Below are 19601 nucleotides of genomic sequence, written 5' to 3'. Positions count from 1 at the left end.
AGATTGTCGTAAATGTCAAAGTCAGAATCAGGTTTAGTATCACATGCATATGTCATGAAATTTGTTGTTACGTGGCAGAAGGACATTGCAATACATAATGATAAAAACTGTGAATTACAGTAAGAAATATATATATTAAAAAGTTAAATGAGCTGTGCACAAAAAGTAGTGAGGTAGTGTTCATGGGTTCAATGTCCATTCAGAAATCACAAATGGCAGATGGGAGAAAGTTGCTCCTATTTAACTGCGTGTGTGCCTTCAGACCCCCGTACCTCCTCCCTGATGGTAACAATGAGAACAAGGCATGCCCGGGTGATGGATGCCGCCTTTTTGAGGTATCACGCCTTGAAGATGTCCTGGATGCTGTGGAGTCTGGTGCCCATGATGGAGCTGATTGGGTTTACAACTTTCTGCAGCTTATCTTCTGCACGTTCCCACCCCACCACTGACCAGACCTATGCAAATTAGATTTGGTGTCTTTTGGTCTGTGCATTTTAAGGCATCAACATTTAAAATTATCTAGAATGGCATTTTATTTATAATGTCTTGATGAATGTTACTGAAACACATTCTTTTCAGTGCTGATATATCTACTCTGCATTATTAGATTTTTGGTTTTATTTCACAATTTTATTATTTGCATGTATTCTTTTTATCCCTTTCACATATTGAAGCTTCACTGGTTATTAATGATCTTGTTATTTATTATACATCACTCAGCTCGATGATGCAGAGCAAAATGCTGAGCATGTTCAGCTCCAGTAGAAGTTCCCAGGATAATTTCATCATGGTCTAGCAGTTTAAAGGTTTGCAGTAAACCCCACACAGTTGCCAAAAGTTCACTGCAGTCAGCAGCTTGTTGGAGTGGCAGACAGGGGAATGGGTTGTTTTGGGTTATGGCCATAGTACCTCCCTTTTAGTAGAGAGTTCCGAAGATTTACTACCCAGGACAAACTTCTGTCTCTATTCTAACTGGCCAGACCACTGCTGTGTTCCTGATTCCAGACATCCCAGGGAGGGGACACATCAACTCTAATTCTACCCTCTCAACTCCCATATGTGATTGAAGGTAGGAAGCAAAAGCCCAACAACCTTTTTGACCCCCTATTATCAAGCAGGAAGTACTGTACCATAGCATTAGGACAAAAGCTGTTAGGATGGAAACAGCTTCTTCCCCTAGGCTGTAAGACTACTGAACTGCCTTCCACACCCCGGTTTTATTACATATGAAGTGTCAGTAGCATTATACTGTTTACTTTTTAGCTTGTTTGTGCACCTTATTATTTGTGGTGATATTAATTAATGTGTGTGAGTTATATGTACTGCGTTGTGTACCTTGTTCCAGAGGAAGGTTGTCTCATTTGGCAGTACACATGTCTACAGTTGAATGAATGTCAATAAACTTGAACTTGAATACTAAAGTTTCTGTAAATCTGAAATAAAGACAGAAAATTCCATGGGTACTCAGCAAATCAGGTAGCATTTATGAAAGTTGTGGACTGATAACATTTCATCTGAACTGGAAAACTGAGAAATTTGTTTGAAGTAGGAGCAAGGTGGTGGGATGCATTGGGAATGATATCATTCAACATTATTCATGTTCTTCAGGAAGGAAACCAGCCTTTCTCATCCCTGTAAGCTTGGACGCATTTCCAAACATACCACAATACCAGAATGAAGTGCCCTCATGTTAGGTGTGGTTCTGTCGGTAGGCCTCCAGTCTGAGTCAGAATGTTGTGGCATTCCAGAGATGCAAACACAACAAATCCAGGTTGATGCCACTGTACATTACCCTGGGAGTAGTATAACATCAGAAATACAATAGACTATTTGACAAAACATAGATCTAAGATCCTCTCTGCTCTCTCAGTTGCGCACAAGAGCTTCCATGGCATTGTTCTATATAAGGTGCCATTATTTTTAGTAGCTTGATGACTACTCATTCCTCCTAATTAGAAGATCCTGCTATTATTTAATTAATACGTATGGGAACTGTTGTGAATAAATTAGTTCCCACATTTCTTTCCACAACAGAAACTGAATTTTAGAAGTATTTCACATAAAAGTTGCTGGTGAATGCAGCAGGCCAGGCAGCATCTCTAGGAAGAGGTACAGTCAACGTTTCAGGCCGAGACCCTTCGTCAGGACTAACTGAAGGAAGAGTGAGTAAGGGATTTGAGAGTGGGAGGGGGAGATCCAAAATGATAGGAGAAGACAGGAGGGGGAGGGATGGAGCCAAGAGCTGGACAGGTGATTGGCAAAAGGGGATACGAGAGGATCATGGGACAGGAGGTCCGGGAAGAAAGACAAGGAGGGGGGGGTGGACCCAGAGGATGGGCAAGGGGTATATTCAGAGGGACAGAGGGAGAAAAAGGAGAGTGAGAGAAAGAATGTGTGTATAAAAATAAGTAACAGATGGGGTATGAGGGGGAGGTGGGGTATTAGCAGAAGCTAGAGAAGTCGATGTTCATGCCATCAGGTTGGAGGCTACCCAGACGGAATATAAGGTGTTGTTCCTCCAACCTGAGGGTGGCTTCATCTTTACAGTAGAGGAGGCCATGGACAGACATGTCAGAATGGGAATGGGATGTGGAATTAAAATGTATGGCCACTGGGAGATCCTGCTTTCTCTGGCGGACAGAGCGTAGGTGTTCAGCAAAGCGGTCTCCCAGTCTGCGTCGGGTCTCGCCAATATATAAAAGGCCACATCGGGAGCACCGGACACAGTATATCACCCAGGCGACTCACAGGTGAAGTGTTGCCTCACCTGGAAGGACTGTTTGGGGCCCTGAATGGTGGTAAGGGAGGAAGTGTAAGGGCATATGTAGCACTTGTTCCGCTTACACGGATAAGTGCCGGGAGGGAGATCAGTGGGGAGGGATGGGGGGGACGAATGGACAAGGGAGTTGTGTAGGGAGCGATCCCTGCGGAATGCAGAGGGGGGGGGGGAGGGAAAGATGTGTTTAGTGGTGGGATCCCGTTGGAGGTGGCGGAAGTTACGGAGAATAATATGTCGGACCCGGAGGCTGGTGGGGTGGTAGGTGAGGACCAGGGGAACCCTATTCCTAGTGGGGTGGCGGGAGGATGGAGTGAGAGCAGATGTACGTGAAATGGGGGAGATGCGTTTAAGAGCAGAGTTGATAGTGGAGGAAGGGAAGCCCCTTTCTTTAAAAAAGGAAGACATCTCCCTCGTCCTGGAATGAAAAGCCTCATCCTGAGAGCAGATGCGGCGGAGACGGACGAATTGCGAGAAGGGAATGGCTCTCACTCCGTCCTCCCGCCACCCCACTAGGAATAGGGTTTCCCTGGTCCTCACATACCACCCCACCAGCCACCACTAAGCACATCTTTCCCTCCCCCCCCCCCTTCTGCATTCCGCAGGGATCGCTCCCTACGCGACTCCCTTGTTCATTCGTTCCCCCCATCCCTCCCCACTGATCTCCCTCCTGGCACTTATCCGTGTAAGCGGAACAAGTGCTACACATGCCCTTACACTTCCTCCCTTACCACCATTCAGGGCCCCAGACAGTCCTTCCAGGTGAGGCATCACTTCACCTGTGAGTCGGCTGGGGTGATAAACTGTGTCCGGTGCTCCCGATGTGGCCTTTTATATATTGGCGAGACCCGACACAGACTAGGAGACTGCTTTGCTGAACACCTATGCTCTGTCCGCCAGAGAAAGCAGGATCTCCCAGTGGCCACACATTTTAATTCCACATCCCATTCCTATTCTGACATGTCTATCCACGACCTCCTCTACTGTAAAGATGAAGCCACCCTCAGGTTGGAGGAACAACACCTTAAATTCCGTCTGGGTAGCCTCCAACCTGATGGCATGAACATCGACTTCTCTAGCTTCCACTAATACCCCACCTCCCCCTCGTTCCCCATCTGTTACTTATTTTTATGCACACATTCTTTCTCTCACTCTCCTTTTTCTCCCTCTGTCCCTCTGAATATACCCCTTGCCCATCCTCTGGGTCCACCCCCCCTTGTCTTTCTTCCCGGACCTCCTGTCCCATGATCCTCTCGTATCCCTTTTGCCTATCACCTGTCCAGCTCTTGGCTCCATCCCTCCCCCTCCTGTCTTCTCCTATCATTTTGGATCTCCCCCTCCCCCTCCAACTTTCAAATCCCTTACTCACTCTTCCTTCAGTTCGTCCTGACGAAGGGTCTCGGCCTGAAACATCGACTGCACCTCTTCCTAGAGATGCTGCCTGGCCTGCTGCGTTCACCAGCAACTTTTATGTGTGTTGCTTGAATTTCCAGCATCTGCAGAATTCCTGTTGTAGAAGTATTTCATTGGCTAGAAGCAACTAACTTCTAAACCTGGGCCATTGTATCTTCCTCTACTACTGGATCCTCGACTTATTAGGAAACCATGGTCAGTGCGGATCAGTAATAACATTGCCTCGCTGACAGTCAACACGGTTGTACTTCTAGGATGCGTGCTAAGCTCACTCCTCTACACTCCCTACACTCGTGACTGCATGGCTCGGCAAAGTTAAAATACCATCTAAATTTGCTAATGACACCACTGTTGTTGGCAGAATCTCAGGTGGTGATGAGGTGTACAGGAGTGAGATAGATCGGCTGGTCGAGTGATGTCTCAACAACTTTCAGCGTCAGCAAGACAAAGGAGTTGATTGTGGACTTCAGGGAGAGAACACACATACACCAGTCCTCATTGGGAGCTGAGTGGAAGGAGCAAGCATCTTCAAGTTCCTGGTGTCAGCATCTCAGAGATCTGTCCTGAGCCCAACACATGGATGCAACTATGAAGAAAGCACAGCCATAGCTCTACTTCGTTAAGAGTTTGAAGAGATTTGGTACGTCACCAAATATGTTATCGAATGTATACAGATGTAATGTTGAGAGCATTCTGACTGGTTGAATGACAGGCTGGTGTGGAGGCTGCAGTGCACAGGATCACAAGAGGATGCAGACCATTGTGGACTCAGCCAGGCATAACCCTCCCACCAACAAGGACATCTTAAAGAGCCATTGTTTCAAGAAGGGGATATCAATCATTAAGGATCCTTACCATCTGGGACATGAATACAGAAAGGTGCCAGAAAAGGGTCAGCAATAGCATGAAGGATCCATTTACTACCATTTTACTACCATTGGAAAGGAAGTACAGGAGTCTGAAGACCCAGATTTAATGTTTAAGGAACAGGTTCTTCCCCTCTACCATCTGATTTTTGAATAGTCCATGCACCCATGAACACCTTCCTTGTTATTTGTATTTTGCATGATTTTTTATTGTCACTTACAGTAATTTTCACATCTTGCACTGTACTGCAGCTGCAAAACAACAAATTTCATGACATACGTAAGCGATAATAAACCTGAACTCTGATTTTGGAATGTCTTAAGGGAGACATGGCAGTGTTATATAAATACATTGCTCTTTACATTAAACCAATCACTCAGTTGATGATTGGACATGAGCAACATTGCTTGTTTGTTCTCTTGGTTGTCTGTCTATGGATCAATCACAGCTGTCCTCAGCTATCAGCAAAGCAAGTTTAACACTTAGGCAAATGCAAACATTTGTTTTAACACCCATGAAGACATATCTTCCTCCATTACTTTGGATAGTTGTTGGTCAATTGGACATGGGAGCATGAATAGTGATAAAGATACAAAGAAGCTCCAAGATAATATGGACAGGCCAGGTAAGTTGGCAACAACGCAACTCATAGAATATAATGTGGAAAATGTTAAGATTCAAGATTGTTTAATGCCATTTCCAGTAAACAAGTGTAAAGGAGAACAAATTAATTGTTACTCCAGATCCGATACTGCACAAAAAACACAGTAATATAAAAAACAATAAATATAAATACATTGGTATTTATGTACATAGATGGTACATCATAAAGTGACACTAGGCACAGGAACGTCTGTACTTATGGTGACTCTTGTCAGAAATGATAAAGTGGTGTTGGTGGGGGTTATGGAGGGGTGGGTTAGTGGGTGGAAGTGTTAATCAGACTTACTGCTTTGCGAACGTAACTGTTTTTGAGCTCGGTGGTGCTACCATGTTTGCATTGTGGCCTCCTCCCTGATGGGTCCATGATCAGGGTGGGTAGGATCCTTCATGCTATTGCTGACCCTTTTCTGGCACCTTTCTATATTCATGTCCTTGATGGCAGGTAGGCTGATGCAGGTGATGCATTGGGCATCACTGGCACCAGCCCGTTGTAGAACCTTCCAGGCCGCTGCAGTGCAGTGATGCAGCATGTTAGGATGCTCTCTACTGTGCATATGTAGATGCACATGTGCATTGATCTGCATAGTCCAGCTCGCTTAAGCTTCCTCAGAAAGTAGAAGCATTGGTGTGCTTTCTTGATTGTGTAGAAGGTGTTTTGGGAACATTAGAGGTTATGCGAGATGTGCAATCCCAGGTGTTTGAAACTGCTTGCCAATTTGTTGGAAAGAAGTAGAAATATTGCGTACTTTATCAACGTTGAGATGCACAAAGAGATCTTGATGGGTAGAATATGCAGGTGTAACAAGTATTTTCAGAGATAAACAGTAATTTGTCTTTATTTTAAGAGGATATGCATACGAGGTTGAATCTGTCTTACTGCATTTTGATAGGAGTTCAGTTTCAATCTCTTCTAGAAAGAAATGATGCATTTGCTATTCAGGGAGTTTGGCAAAAGCATGCCAGGACTTTTCCTGAAGGCATTTCTACTGTATGAGGTGAGGTTGCGCAGGATGAGATCAGCCCGTATTTCAGAAGTGACTAGATTGAAACAATAAAATGCTTATAAGACTCAACAGGACAGATGATAGCAAGATGGTAACTAGGGTTTACAGTCTTGATGAAAGGAAGATGTGATTGAGGAATAAAGAGACGAGGAATTTCTTTAACAAAGAGTTTTGTGTGGGGGGGGTCAGACATTAATCACATTAAAAACAGATAGGAATACTGTACATTTCCGTATATTTTAGGAATCAGGGATATATATACTGAATAGGAAAACGATGCTGTGGAAGATTAGTAGGATGTTATCGAACAGTGGAGTAGATGCCTTAGTCCTGTTTTGTATTTTCCTGTGGTGTGTGAGAAACTAATCACCAAAAAAAAGGAACACACATCAAAGTTGCTGGTGAACGCAGCAGGCCAGGCAGCATCTCTAGAAAGAGGTACAGTCGACGTTTCAGGCTGATACCCTTCGTCAGGACTAACTGAAGGAAGAGTTAGTAAGAGATTTGAAAATGGGAGGGGGAAGGGGAGATCCAAAATGATAGGAGAATACAGGAGGGGGAGGGTTGGAGCCAAGAGCTGGACAGGTGATTGGCAAAGGGGATATGAGAGGATCACGGGACAGGAGGTCTGGGGAGAAAGACAAGGTGGGGGGGATCCAGAGGATGGGCAAGGGGTATAGTCAGAGGGACAGAGGGAGAGAAAGAATGTATGTATAAAAATAAATAACGGATGGGGTACGAGGAGGAGTTGGGGCATTAGCGGAAGTTAGAGAAGTCAATGTTCATGCCATCAGGTTGGAGGCTACCTGGATGGAATATAAGGTGTTGTTTCTCCAACCAGAGGGTGGCTTCATCTTTACAGCAGAGGAGGCCGTGGATAGACATGTCAGAATGGGAATGGGATGTGGAATTAAAATGTGTGGCCACTGGGAGATCCTGCTTTCTCTGGCGGACAGAGCGTAGGTGTTCAGCGAAACGATTTCCCAGTCTGCGTCGGGTCTCGCCAATATATAAAAGGCTGCATTGGGAGTACCGGACGCAGTATATCACCCCAGCCGACTCACAGGTGAAGTGTCGCCTCACCTGGAAGGACTGTCTGGGGCCCTGAATGGTGGTAAGGGAGGAAGTGTAAGGGCATGTGTAGCACTTGTTCCGCTTACAAGGATAAGTGCCAGGAAGGAGATCAGTGGGGAGGGATGGGGTGGGGGACCAAAAAAAAGGGGAGGTTGATGCCTCGAACATACGGATTGTGGGTAATGGCAAGTGCTTCACTCAGGTCATTTCAGAGGAGTGCCTCATGGATGGTGTCAATCCCCAAGGCACGTTGCAGACTCGGGAAGAAGCAATCCCAATGCCTGGGCCAGTTATCTACAGTATAAACTTTAGAATCGCAGCGTGATGACGCACAGTGACGTTCCGGTCGGCTTGAGGAGGCAGCGCGATAACGTCATCGTGGCGTGCCCCTGCAGCGGTTTAAAGCTGTGCAGGAAACCCCGTGCAGTCGCCAACGCCCGGTGCAGTCGGTGTCTTGTTGGGGTAAGTGACGGGCTGGGGGTACGAGCTTCGGGAACTATTCCGGTTGCGGGCCCCCTCGTCCCGCTGTCTGTACGGTTGTGTCGGTCTAGGGAGATGGGGCGAGCGAGGGAAGCAGGTAGGCGGCGGCGGCGCGGCTGCCACCGCGGCTCCATACAACGCCTGGGCCCTCGCTTCCTGGCCCCGAGCTCTGGGTTCGGTACACGCCGGGAGACATTGGGCGTGGGCCGGCAGAAGCTCAGCTTGCCTCTCTGGGCCTCTTTCCCCTCTTCTCAGTGTATTGAAAGAGGGATGAAGGTCGGTAGTGCCTGGAGGTTCGGCGGCTCCTCCGCCCGGTTCGTCTTGTCACCCGGCTTGGGGACATTGCCTCGTCTGTCTCTTTACGCCCCCCCACCAAATATGCGTTCCCCTTCCGAATGGAGCCCGGATACGGCAGAGAGTTGACTGGGTGGGGCGGTGCGCTCTTTCGGCCTTATTGCGGCAGCGGAGATTCGGCAAACTGCTTTATATTCAGTGCAAAGGGGGAGGGGTGTGTTTGCTGCATTTTATTTATTCACATCTCGCTAAATGCCGCAGTTTGTAGGCGTCTTCCTCCTTAATTCTAGCTGACACCAGCAACATCCCTGGTTGTGGACAATTTAACTGCATTTGAAGCTGCTGTCATTTTATAAACGGGTTTCCTGTTTTAAGGTTGCTCTCGCATTACAAGGAATCGAAGAGGAAGTTCGAGCGATGCAACTGGGTGCTATTTTGTCATTTTGGGTTAAGGGTTTGCAAACTCTGGAGTGCAGTTATATTTGGACGGGGTTTTGAGCAAATCAGCGTTTTTGAGGTGAAAATGGCACTTGTCTTTGAGATTGAAAGCATAGTTGTGTAAAATGGGTAGGATGATCAGAATTTCCACCGGCTGCTGCAAGGTATATAAAAACACTGATTCTATTGTTGGAAGATTTCAGTAGGCCTTTTTTTTCAAAGGCTTGCATTTAAGTACGTTTTTGCTCAGTTGTGATTCTGATTTTTAGTGTGAAAGTCATCTTGATCAATTTAATATGGCAGTTTTCAAAGTGGATCATGTGTTCCACTTCCAGTATTGATGCATGATGAACAGTATCTACTTGATTGTTTTTTTTCCTCGTCCTTGAAATCCTACAGTAGGAAATATAATTCCATGGAGTTTAGTTTTCCCAATTTACTGATTCAGAAGGTAATCTTTTCAAGGATTGTGACATTGTCAGGAAAGCATAAATATGTCATTTTTTGTACATAGTTCAATAGCACTGATTGTCTTCATTCCTGTCTTTTGACTATGATTTGAATCATTCAGGGCCTATATTTTTGTTTGCTTTTGAGACCTATATAGGACTCATCTTGGATTTGGTAATGAGTTGAAGGTTGTATTGCAGTCACAGGAAGTCAGTAGAATGCTTTGTAAGTTAGCCTTGTTTAAGGGCTTCTGAGACTTGTTTGGTTTTAATGTCTTTAGTTCATTTTTAATTTTCATATGGAAGGAAGATCTAATTGGCGTCAGAGTATCTTCCATTGCATGAATTTCTAGGTGCTTTCACTTTGGGAAGTTAAGTACAGGAGGGATTTTTTTTTTGCTAGTTGTATAAACATTGGTCAAGTTAGATTTTAAAACTTCCAGAAGGTAACACTTCATCTCATTAGAATTCAGTATTTTATTGCATATAACGTGAATGTGGTAAATAATCTTTGAAAGAAGGGCATAAATCTTAAACACTGATCTTGAGATATCACCTAAATCCTCCTTGAAGTTGATTATTTAGTGTATTATATTCGGTTCAGGTTGCCTCATTACAGAAAGAATGGTGAGGGTGGGTGAGGTTAACTAGGAAGTTGCCTTTACTGGGGAGTATTGGCTATACAAAGTTGGACCCATTTCAGTTACATTCTCTGGAGTGTTTGAGGCTGAGGGAAAGCCTGACATGATTTGAGAATCTTTTTCCCAAGGTCAAGTAGTAGAAGTCATGGATTTGAGGATGAGCAAGGAGGAGGTGGTTGTTTTGTGTTTTTTTTTGGAGTGGTAGATGCCTGGAACATGCTGCCAGGATAGTGATGGAAGTAAACATGACAGTGGCCTTTTTAAGACGTGAAGGGAATAGACCATGGATTCTGCGCAGATAAGTGAGATTAGTTTTGTTAGTTGTCATAGTTAGTGCTGAAGATACCTGTTGCTGTGCTATACTGAATTCTTGTATGTCCTATGTAATAAATTTCCTTAGTTTCCTAAGGCAGAATATTAAAGGGAGTTGTTTAATTGGTTTGGACCAATGTGAAGTCTTGAACCCGTCAGATAGTTCAGCTTCCCAAGAACAAATTTGTTCAGTTCATAACTTCACTTTAAAGTTACTAAGTTGCAGTGTACACTGAAGTACTTTATTCAGTGTGCCTACTTTGAAGGTGAAGACTTTGGTTTATGAATCTTCTGGGCCAATAGAAGGTGAGAACATTTATAAGGATTGTTCTAGCTGGGTGAACAGTGCAATGTGCCCAGTTGGTTCTGATGCATTTCATAAAATATGAAAGAAAAATGCAACATTGTTCTTTCAAGTCTCACTTCCTGTGAGGAAACTTTGCACTTGATGCTGTGGTTAGTAACCTTCAGTGTGACTGGTTATAAAGTTGCATCAGCGTTTCTTGGATCACTGGCTGGGTTTTGGACCATAATACAAGTACTGCACCACCTCTATTGTTGTAGTTTGTAATTATTTTTCTAACTGGTTTTCAGTTATTAACAGAAATACTCAAAATTAGCAGGTAAACTCTGTTACCTTTCAGTAAATATTTTAAAAAAATATTGCTTTACAGCTATTGCACTCTTCAAAGCAATGCTTATGGCTAAGTTTGCCATGCAATATAAACTTTCTTCCAAGAGAAGGAATTATTGTACTCCCAGCTTCATATTTGTAGCCCTTGCTGAAATCAACAGCCTGGTGATCTTGGACCACAACTAACATGACCTGAGTTCCTCCAGCATTTTCTGTGTATTGTTCTACTTTACCAGCATTTGCAAAATCTCTTGTTTATGACTAATTTGACATAATGTAAAATTGCCTTTACCATTATATTTGGAATTTAAATCCATAGAGTTTTCTCTAGTTGCCTTATGTGCACTGAGGCTGCAATTTTGTCCAAATACAGCCTTTTTATTTGTTACTTTACTTACACATAACCTCATCACAGACAATTTGATGTCGAGGCCTACAGTGTTAAGCAGGCCTGAGTTTCATGAAGCCCTTTTGCTCCATAAATGTTTTTATTGACTGTAGTGACCTTTTTCCTGCTCGTCCATGAACTATCTTGCATTTGAGTGCTTTTTTTTGTCTGCTTTAGCAAATTTTGGTGCAATGCTTTCATGAATGGGAAATTATGAAGTTTACAAGAAATGTGCAAAATTGGAATGAGAAGTAGAAACAGGAGGCCATTGGGCTCCCTAACTGCTGCACCCCTCCATTAATTATTCACCCCTTGAGTTATTCTTCTGGACTAATTTTGTATTTTCCCAATTCCCTTAACATAAAATGTGTAGTCCAATTACCAAGGTGTATTACATGATTGCATTTAAGGAAAAAATATAAATAGCATCCACACCTTGAGTAAGTTCCATCTGGGCAGTTCAGGTCTTGTTAAATGGTTCATTTTCTTTTTAAGACTTGTACTGTGATTAATCAATTTGTGTGATCTTGCTTTAAGCAAGTATGTATGGTGTCCAAAGGATTTATTTTTAAATTATCACAGGCAGTTGTGTAGGTTGGAGGGAATAGGAGTAGAAATTTAAAAGGAATTGACCTGATTTCTGATATTTGTGCCACTTTGTCTTTGCACGCTTGTGGGAAAGTGCTAATCTAGCTTGCCTCAGCAATTCTGCGTCGTTACTCACCGAAATGGAAGCCCTATCCCGAATGAAGAATATAATTTCTGACTCTGCTCTCTAGATGATTGCAAGATGAAGAATTGCACTTGCTGTTAATTCTTCATGAGAAGATACTGTATGAAATGGTTTTTTTTTCAGCCCAATGTTTATTAACCATAGATTTTGCACTAATCGTGGGGCGAAATTTTAAAAAATGCGTTTTCCAGCACACTCAGGTTCTACCAACTCTATATGCTAAAAGCAGTTTTGTGACCAATTAACAGATTTGGCATGTCTTTAGAATGTGGAAGGGATTTTGAGTGGTCATGGAGCAAATGCAGAAGCTCCATGGACACAGCACCCCAGGTTGGGATGGGAGGCAGTGGTTCAACTGGTTGTACTACCTTTTTTTTCAGCCCATTGGATCCACACATCCTCTGGGTCTTGATCTCCTAGATTAATGTCTCTTTGGGAGGGGTGAAATTATAAAAATAGTAAAATACTCTGGCCATTGGGATCATGGCAATTACCTGAGAAATCTGTTGGATCTGGTCCAGCCTCTGGCATTTTATTCAGAGTCCCACAGGCACAGTGCTTCAAATACATGTAAATGTGGAAGTTTCTGGATCTGCCATTCTTTACAAGCAGAGTTCCATTCTTTAGCAACCTGCTGGCTTAAATGTTATTGTACTGCATTTTCTTTAAAAATTTGTCTCCTGGTTTTTGATCTATGTGAGTGAAATAGGCCATAAGTTCTGACCTAATCCGAATTTGGCTAAACCTTCCAGGCAGTATGCTGTTGTCCTCTCTTTACAGTGAAATCGCATCATTCCTATAATGTGACCAGAACTGAACACATTACTCTAGCTGTAGATGTGCAAGTATCTGGTGAAAGCTCTTCTGCTCTTGTAATCTACAAGTTATCTAATAATACAATCTGTGACTTCCTGTCTCGCCCTTTTCAGGTGACTTGGATGTTCAAGCCTGCTGGCTATTCCTTCATACTTGCATTATCCTCTATGAACTATTCTAACCGTAAGAAGAAATGGAATTGTCAACTGAGGCAATGTGGCTATTAAATATAAGCATGCGTGAATTATTTGGGCAGTTGTTTTGCACTGGGAGTGCATTTGCAGCTCTAGTTTTGTTATACCAAACCCAACATGTTGGGTGAGGAAGCAGCAACAGTAGTGGTGGTGGGATGTGGGTAAGGGTGATTCTGGATTGTATGTGTGAATGAAATGGGAAGATGAAATGTGGTTCAGTGGGAGAACAGTGTCACCATCAAATTAGCAGTTAATTCTAGTGTTAATACAAAGGACTGGAGTGAAGTTTCAATTTTTCTTGTTTTTTTCAGCAAGCGAACTTGTACCAGATACTGGATGGCAGATAATATTGAAGCAATGAGTGGTTCACAATGAATATTTTTGTCAAATAAATGGGACTACCAAATGTGAAACCTTAATGACTAGTTCAGGAGATGATGGAACGTGTGACAGATGCTAAGAACATTAGAATTGGTTAGAAGGCGTAGAAGAGAAATTTAAAAGGAAATCTAAGAGGTTATTAGATACAAGAGGTTGTAGGTGCTGGAACCTTTAGCAAAGAATGGCTGCTAGATGAAACTAGATCAGGCAGCATCTGTACAGGAAATGGACATTCAAGGTTTTGTTGAGATCCTTCATCTGCATTGAAAGAATAGGGGTAATGACCAGTCTAAAGTTAAGAGATAGGCAATGGCTGGAAATTGATAGATGTATCCACGTGAGGAATGATGAATTGGAACATAGAGGAAGGTGGTAAAAGAGGTAGGGTGGGCAAATATCATTGGAGGAGGGGCAGGGAGAGAGTGGATACATGGAGTAAGTGGAAGGCGGGTGAAACTTGGGGGTTGGGGGTGTAGAGGTTTGTTTTGTACCCTGAATCACAGGCTTTCAGAGGAGGGCTATGCCCTTGGGGGTAAGTTGCAATGTTTCTTAAAAGAAGTCACTATTTTTTGATTTGAATAAAGGCTGTATTGCAGAGCTGTATTGGATTGCTTGGGTGAGTTTCTTAAGGTGGTTTGAAAATCACTATAGTATACCAGTAGTGATGTGTGATTCTGGACAAAAGACTCTGGCTTTCATGTACTGAATCATAATTGACTAGAGTCCTGCCATCTGTTCTGTGAATTGATAATCTGTATCTTGGTATTTACTATGTTTGTACATGTTAGATAGTTGTACTCAGTGGTTAATAAGTGAGACATTATACTGATGTTCTTAGTATCGTTTTTTTAAAAAAAGTCAGGCCCCCCTGATACTGTAATTTTGTACTGAGTGAATTGTTACATGGAGATTAAAGTAAATTGCTAAATTACTAGGTTTAGGTGAAACCACATGCTTAATTTTTGTGTGCTTTTGTCATTGACTACTTTGCCAGACATGGTTCCTGTATGCAAACCATCAAATATTTAATCAGTTTTGAGTAGACTAGAAAAATTAAATATGCAAGTAGGAAGTTTTGCACTAACATCATATGAGTAATTATGTTGGAACATTTTTTTTATTGTCAGAGGCAATGCACTTTGGAAGAAATTGCACTTTTGATGCAATTTAATAGATTGCGACTATACATGTTACTCCAAAGAATGCCATGTTTGGCTGTTGTAGTAAGGACAAGCATTGTTTGAACTGCTATTTTTTTAACCAAAGATTTCAATAATTTGATACCCATTATTGCTTGTGGACACAATACATAACTAAGTGTAGTTGTGGCTGCAAATGTTAAAAGTGCCAAGTTTAAAGTAAATTTATTATCAAAGTATATGTAACAACATGCAGCCCTGAGATTCATTTTCTTGTAGGCATATTTAATAAATCCAATAATGACCGCGCCAACCCGACAAAGAACCAGTGTGTAAAAGACAATAAACTGCAAATGCAAAGAATGAAGAAATAACAATCATAAATAAGCAATAAATATTGAACATGAGATGGGGAAAAAAGTCCTTGAAAGTGAGTCGATAGGGTGTGGGAATATTTCTACAGTGGGCAAGTGAAGTTATCTCCGATGGTTGAGGGGTAATAACTGTTCCTGAACCTAGTGGTGTGAGTCCTGAGGCTCCTACTACCTTCCTGATGGCAGCAGTGAGAAGAGAGCACGGCCAGGTTAGTAGGTGTCCCTGATAACGGATGTTGCTTTCTTACAAGAACACTATGTATAGATGTGCTCAATGGTGGTGAGAGCTTTACCCGTGATAGACTGGGCAGTATCCACTACTTTTTTGTAAGATTTTTCCATTGAATGTGTTTCCATATCAGGCCGGGATGCATCCAATAAGTGTACTCTCCTCCATACTTCCATTGAGCTCCATCAAAGATGGCATGTCAAATCCGAAGGAAGTTCATAATTGCTGTGTCCAGGACAGGTCCTCTGACATAACATTGAGTATTTTAAAGTTGCTGACCCTCTCCACCTCTGGATTTTTTCCAATGAGAACTGATTCATGGACCTCCTGGTTTCCTAATGAAGTCAAAAGTCAGTTCCTTCATCTTATTGAGTAGGAGGTTGTTGTGGCACCACTCAGCAAGATTTTCAGTCTCCCTCCTATGCTAATTCATCACCACCTTTGATTCGGCCTATGACAGTGGTGTCATCAGTGCACTTGAATATGGTATTGGAGTTCTGCTTAGCCATGTCATAAGTGTAGAGCAGGGGGCTAAGCACATGGCCTTGTGGTGTACCTGTGCTATTGGAGATTGTGAAGATGATGTTGTGGCCAATCCAAGCTGATTGGGATTTGCAAGTGAGGAGGTATTGATGTCAAGCTCTTGAAGCTTGTTGTTTAATTTTGAGGGGATGATGGTATTGAATGCCAAGCTGTAGTCAGTAAGGAGCATCCTGATGTATGTGCCTTTGCTGTCCAGATGCTCCAGGGTTGAGTGAAGAGCCAATGAAATGCCATCTGCTGTTGCGCAGATGGGTAAATTGGAGCAGATCTCTTCTCACGCAGGATTTGTGTTTCAACACCAACCTCACGTCTACGGTGATGATGTGTTTTGAAAGTACTAGGCAATAGTCATTGAGGCAGGTTGCCATGTTCGTAGGCACCTGTGTAATTGAAGCATGTGGGTACCTCAGATTGCTGAAGCGAGAGGTTAAAGATTCAGTGAGCAGTCTATCCAGTTGATCAGAAGGCTTTGGTACTCCCATCTGGGCTGGATTCTTTTTGTGGGTTCACCCTCCCAAAGGATGTTCACACATCGGCTTCACTGAAATCGCAGGATCATTGGGGGCTGGGGGAGTTTGTGATGGGTCCTCCATGCTTTGACGGTCAAAGCGAGCAATTTAAGTCTTGCACAGCCTTTCTCCTTTTTGCCCTGGAGGAACCCTTGAAATAATTTTTAGGTCTGAGGGACCACCGGTGTAGAAATTATTTTATCTACAGCTGGCATTACAGTAGTGTGATCAGTAAGTTGTAGAAAAACGATCTAAAAACAATTGTCAATGCTCTTGAGTAGAGAATGAATTTTCTTTGGGTGGGGGTGGAAACAAGTAGTCAAGCTTAGCTTACCTTGAAAATTTTCCCTTTCATAAATTTTAGAGAACTCCTGTAGCAAACATAATAAACTTCTGTTAAATAACTGGCTTAAGCAAAATGGGATTTAATTTTTCTGAAAGTAGGCTTGGTAGATTTGATTTGAATAAAGATTGTAAATTGATCTAGTTAACACTATTTACAGCATGAAGATTTTATTGACATTGTTACTAAAAACCATAAGCCAAAGCTATATGAATAAGAATATAGCAAGGTACAATTTTATTCAGGACTTTAGGGGAAAACATTTACTAAGTAACATGATCCGGCTCAAATACAGGCCTAGCTTGTGAAACCAGTGCTTGTTTTTTTTTTGCTGCACAAGTACTCAATTCTGGGTCGAACTTGAGATAAGCTCACAGATTTCACCTTCAACTGAAATGATACTATTCCTATCCTTGCTCTTATGCTTGTTAAACAAGAAAAAGCTTGCTCACAGATGTAAGAAGTTGAAAACTGCAGCATTGCTTTCCTATTAATGGCAGAATATTCTCACAGAAATCGTGACTTGTCCATGGGTAGATCAGTAAATCTCAATCTTGAGTGCACGCTCAGACTGCAGCTCAGAAGTTTTTCCTCTTCTCTCAAAGGGAAGGTCTTAGGCTGAGCAGAAGATTTGGAGAAAGGGTCCCTCACCCAGTCATACACTTATGTTAAAAGAGGAAAAATGCTTTCCAATTTTGTTCTGCATTTCTTCCAGTTGGTTTTCAATAAGACACAAGACGTATTGATATCCTCCTTCACTCTCAAGCCCAAGCAGCAGTAGAAACATTTCAGGATTTCCTACTACAACATGACTCCTCCCCCCCCCCCCCCCCCCCCCCCCCGGGCAAAGATTATTTCCTTTTAAATCCAAGAATCTTGTCACTTGAAGTCATAACATCTTCTCCAGGGCATTGCACAGACTTGTTCAACTGGTTCATATGATGAAAGGGGAAGTTGCAGGAGGTAATTTGGGAGGGTTAGACTGATGTCACAGCCCAAGTTGGGCAAGTCCATTCAATGATTGGAAAACACAATGCTCCTCATCAGCCTACCATCCTCCCCTCTGTGCAATACAGCGCTCATCAATTATCAATGGCCTCCCCATCTCGTGTCAAAAACTGAGAATGGACTCACCAAATAAACAGTCCTACTGTGTACACCATGCTGAGTTGAGAAACCTCTAATAAGTTTGCTAATGGGGCTGTTCAGTCACTGCCCACCACTGTGAGCAGTATCATCGCGAGTAGCGTGAAGTTCAAAAAAAAATATTTTTTATATATCACAGCCTTTTGCAGAACCCAAGTTAAGAAACCTTGGTCTAGCTTTACTTGCTACATTTTGTTATTACATTTCTATTGGTCAGTAGTTCAGATGAGTTTGCTACAGATGAGCATCTCTATGCTTGTATGAAATTTGAATTTTAATGCAGTAAGCAAAAGTGGAAGTTCAAATATTGCAGAAAACCAAAGATATTTAAAATAACATTTGGATATTAGTTTCTGTATAACAAGCTTGGTCAACTTTGCATACGTCTATTATAAACTTGAAAAATTCCTTTTGGAGGAGCATTTAATAGATCAATGGATTGAAATGTGTGTATAGTATTGTTTCCTGTTGCTGCATCAAACATACAAGGTTATTTCCCTGATGGTCTGCAGGTTTTCATGGAGTTGATTTAATAAAATATACCCAGAATTAAGAATTACTCCAGGTAGTTTATCCTGCCACTCTATTGGAATGTATTAAAACTACCAGGCAATTAAAATTTGGGTTTAATTTTTTTATTGAATAAACTGCCTTTATTCTTTTGAAACAAATAAATGACCTCGAACAACAGCGAAATTGACTTTCTCCATTTGTGCATCCAAATTGAAGTGATCAAGTAGGCTTACTTCTAAGTTTTCCATCTTATTTAATGACACTGGAATCAATAAGAACTTTACAGTCAAATAAGACTGCAAATTACAAACTTGGGTCCCAATGATCCCGTTAGAATACAGTTCAATCCTGTATGCAAAATATTAATGCCTACTCTTCACCTTTGTAGTAAGGTTGAAGTGCAGCACAGTTGACGGCATAGTACTCATTGAAACCCCATTTTCTGCAGAATCATAAATATTTAAAAAGTCAAGCTCAACTTGTTCTGAAATCCATGTCATTGTTTTTATTATCTTTAAAACATGATAACATTATTAGACAGCCAAAATTCGTCAAATATCTGGTTTAATGTAAATAAAGTGTCTGCTATCTGCATCCCTGGCCAAGTACACAAAACAAAGATAAGATCTCAGGTCACTATCTTGTCTCTGCTATGGTGCACTCTGGCAAATATTTGTTGAAGCTAGTGATGCTAGTTGACAAGCTTTGACATGAACAAGGAATTGGATATCTCACTGTAAATATCAACTGAAAAAGGCACAAACATGAAACATGCTTTACATACCATCCCTGTAAACATCCCATCTTGCCCAAAAGTTAATGTGCAAACAGCTGTCTTATACAAATGCAATGGGAAAAGGAAGCAAAATTCAGTCAACACTGCAGCATGGAGGCACGATAAGTTTAAAATCATCAGTAACTACATCAGATACCTTCAATTCAGTGACAAAAGTACACAACTGACATAAAGCTTCAAGAATAATACTAAGAGCTAGTGTTAGTTGACAGGCAATAACCCTAAAGGCATCAGAAGAGATGGTGAGATACAACTGCTACTAGCTTCATATTGTAGTTCCACCCACAAACTAGTACCGGTAGCAACTGTAGACTTGCAAGTTTTCTCTACGATCTCTGTAGGACTGCAGCAACGGTAAAGTGCACTAATCTCATGAAAACATCCACAATTAAAATAAGCCATTTGTACACTAAGAAAATGTGGAGTAAGAGGTGGAAGTTAAACATGCAGAA

The 19601-nt window shown here is 42.1% G+C and overlaps 1 protein-coding gene across 2 annotated transcripts in view; it reads left to right on the top strand.

Annotated features, from left to right (window-relative positions):
• The first annotated feature begins 8166 nt into the window (after positions 1 to 8166).
• The window catches only part of cdc42 (cell division cycle 42), a 30592-nt gene continuing 19157 nt past the window's right edge, over positions 8167 to 19601 (top strand). Inside the window, exon 1 of one of the 2 annotated variants that reach the window (XM_072245295.1) lies at positions 8167 to 8259. The gene's annotated coding sequence lies outside the window, so the exon portion shown is untranslated. The remainder of the gene's footprint in view (positions 8260 to 19601) is intronic. The other variant, XM_072245294.1, reaches the window with a different exon arrangement.

Source organism: Mobula birostris, chromosome 27, assembly GCF_030028105.1.
Source record: "Mobula birostris isolate sMobBir1 chromosome 27, sMobBir1.hap1, whole genome shotgun sequence".
NCBI lineage: Eukaryota > Metazoa > Chordata > Chondrichthyes > Myliobatiformes > Myliobatidae > Mobula > Mobula birostris.
Note: the sequence above shows the minus strand (reverse complement) of the source record. Positions and strands in the feature narration are given on the sequence as shown.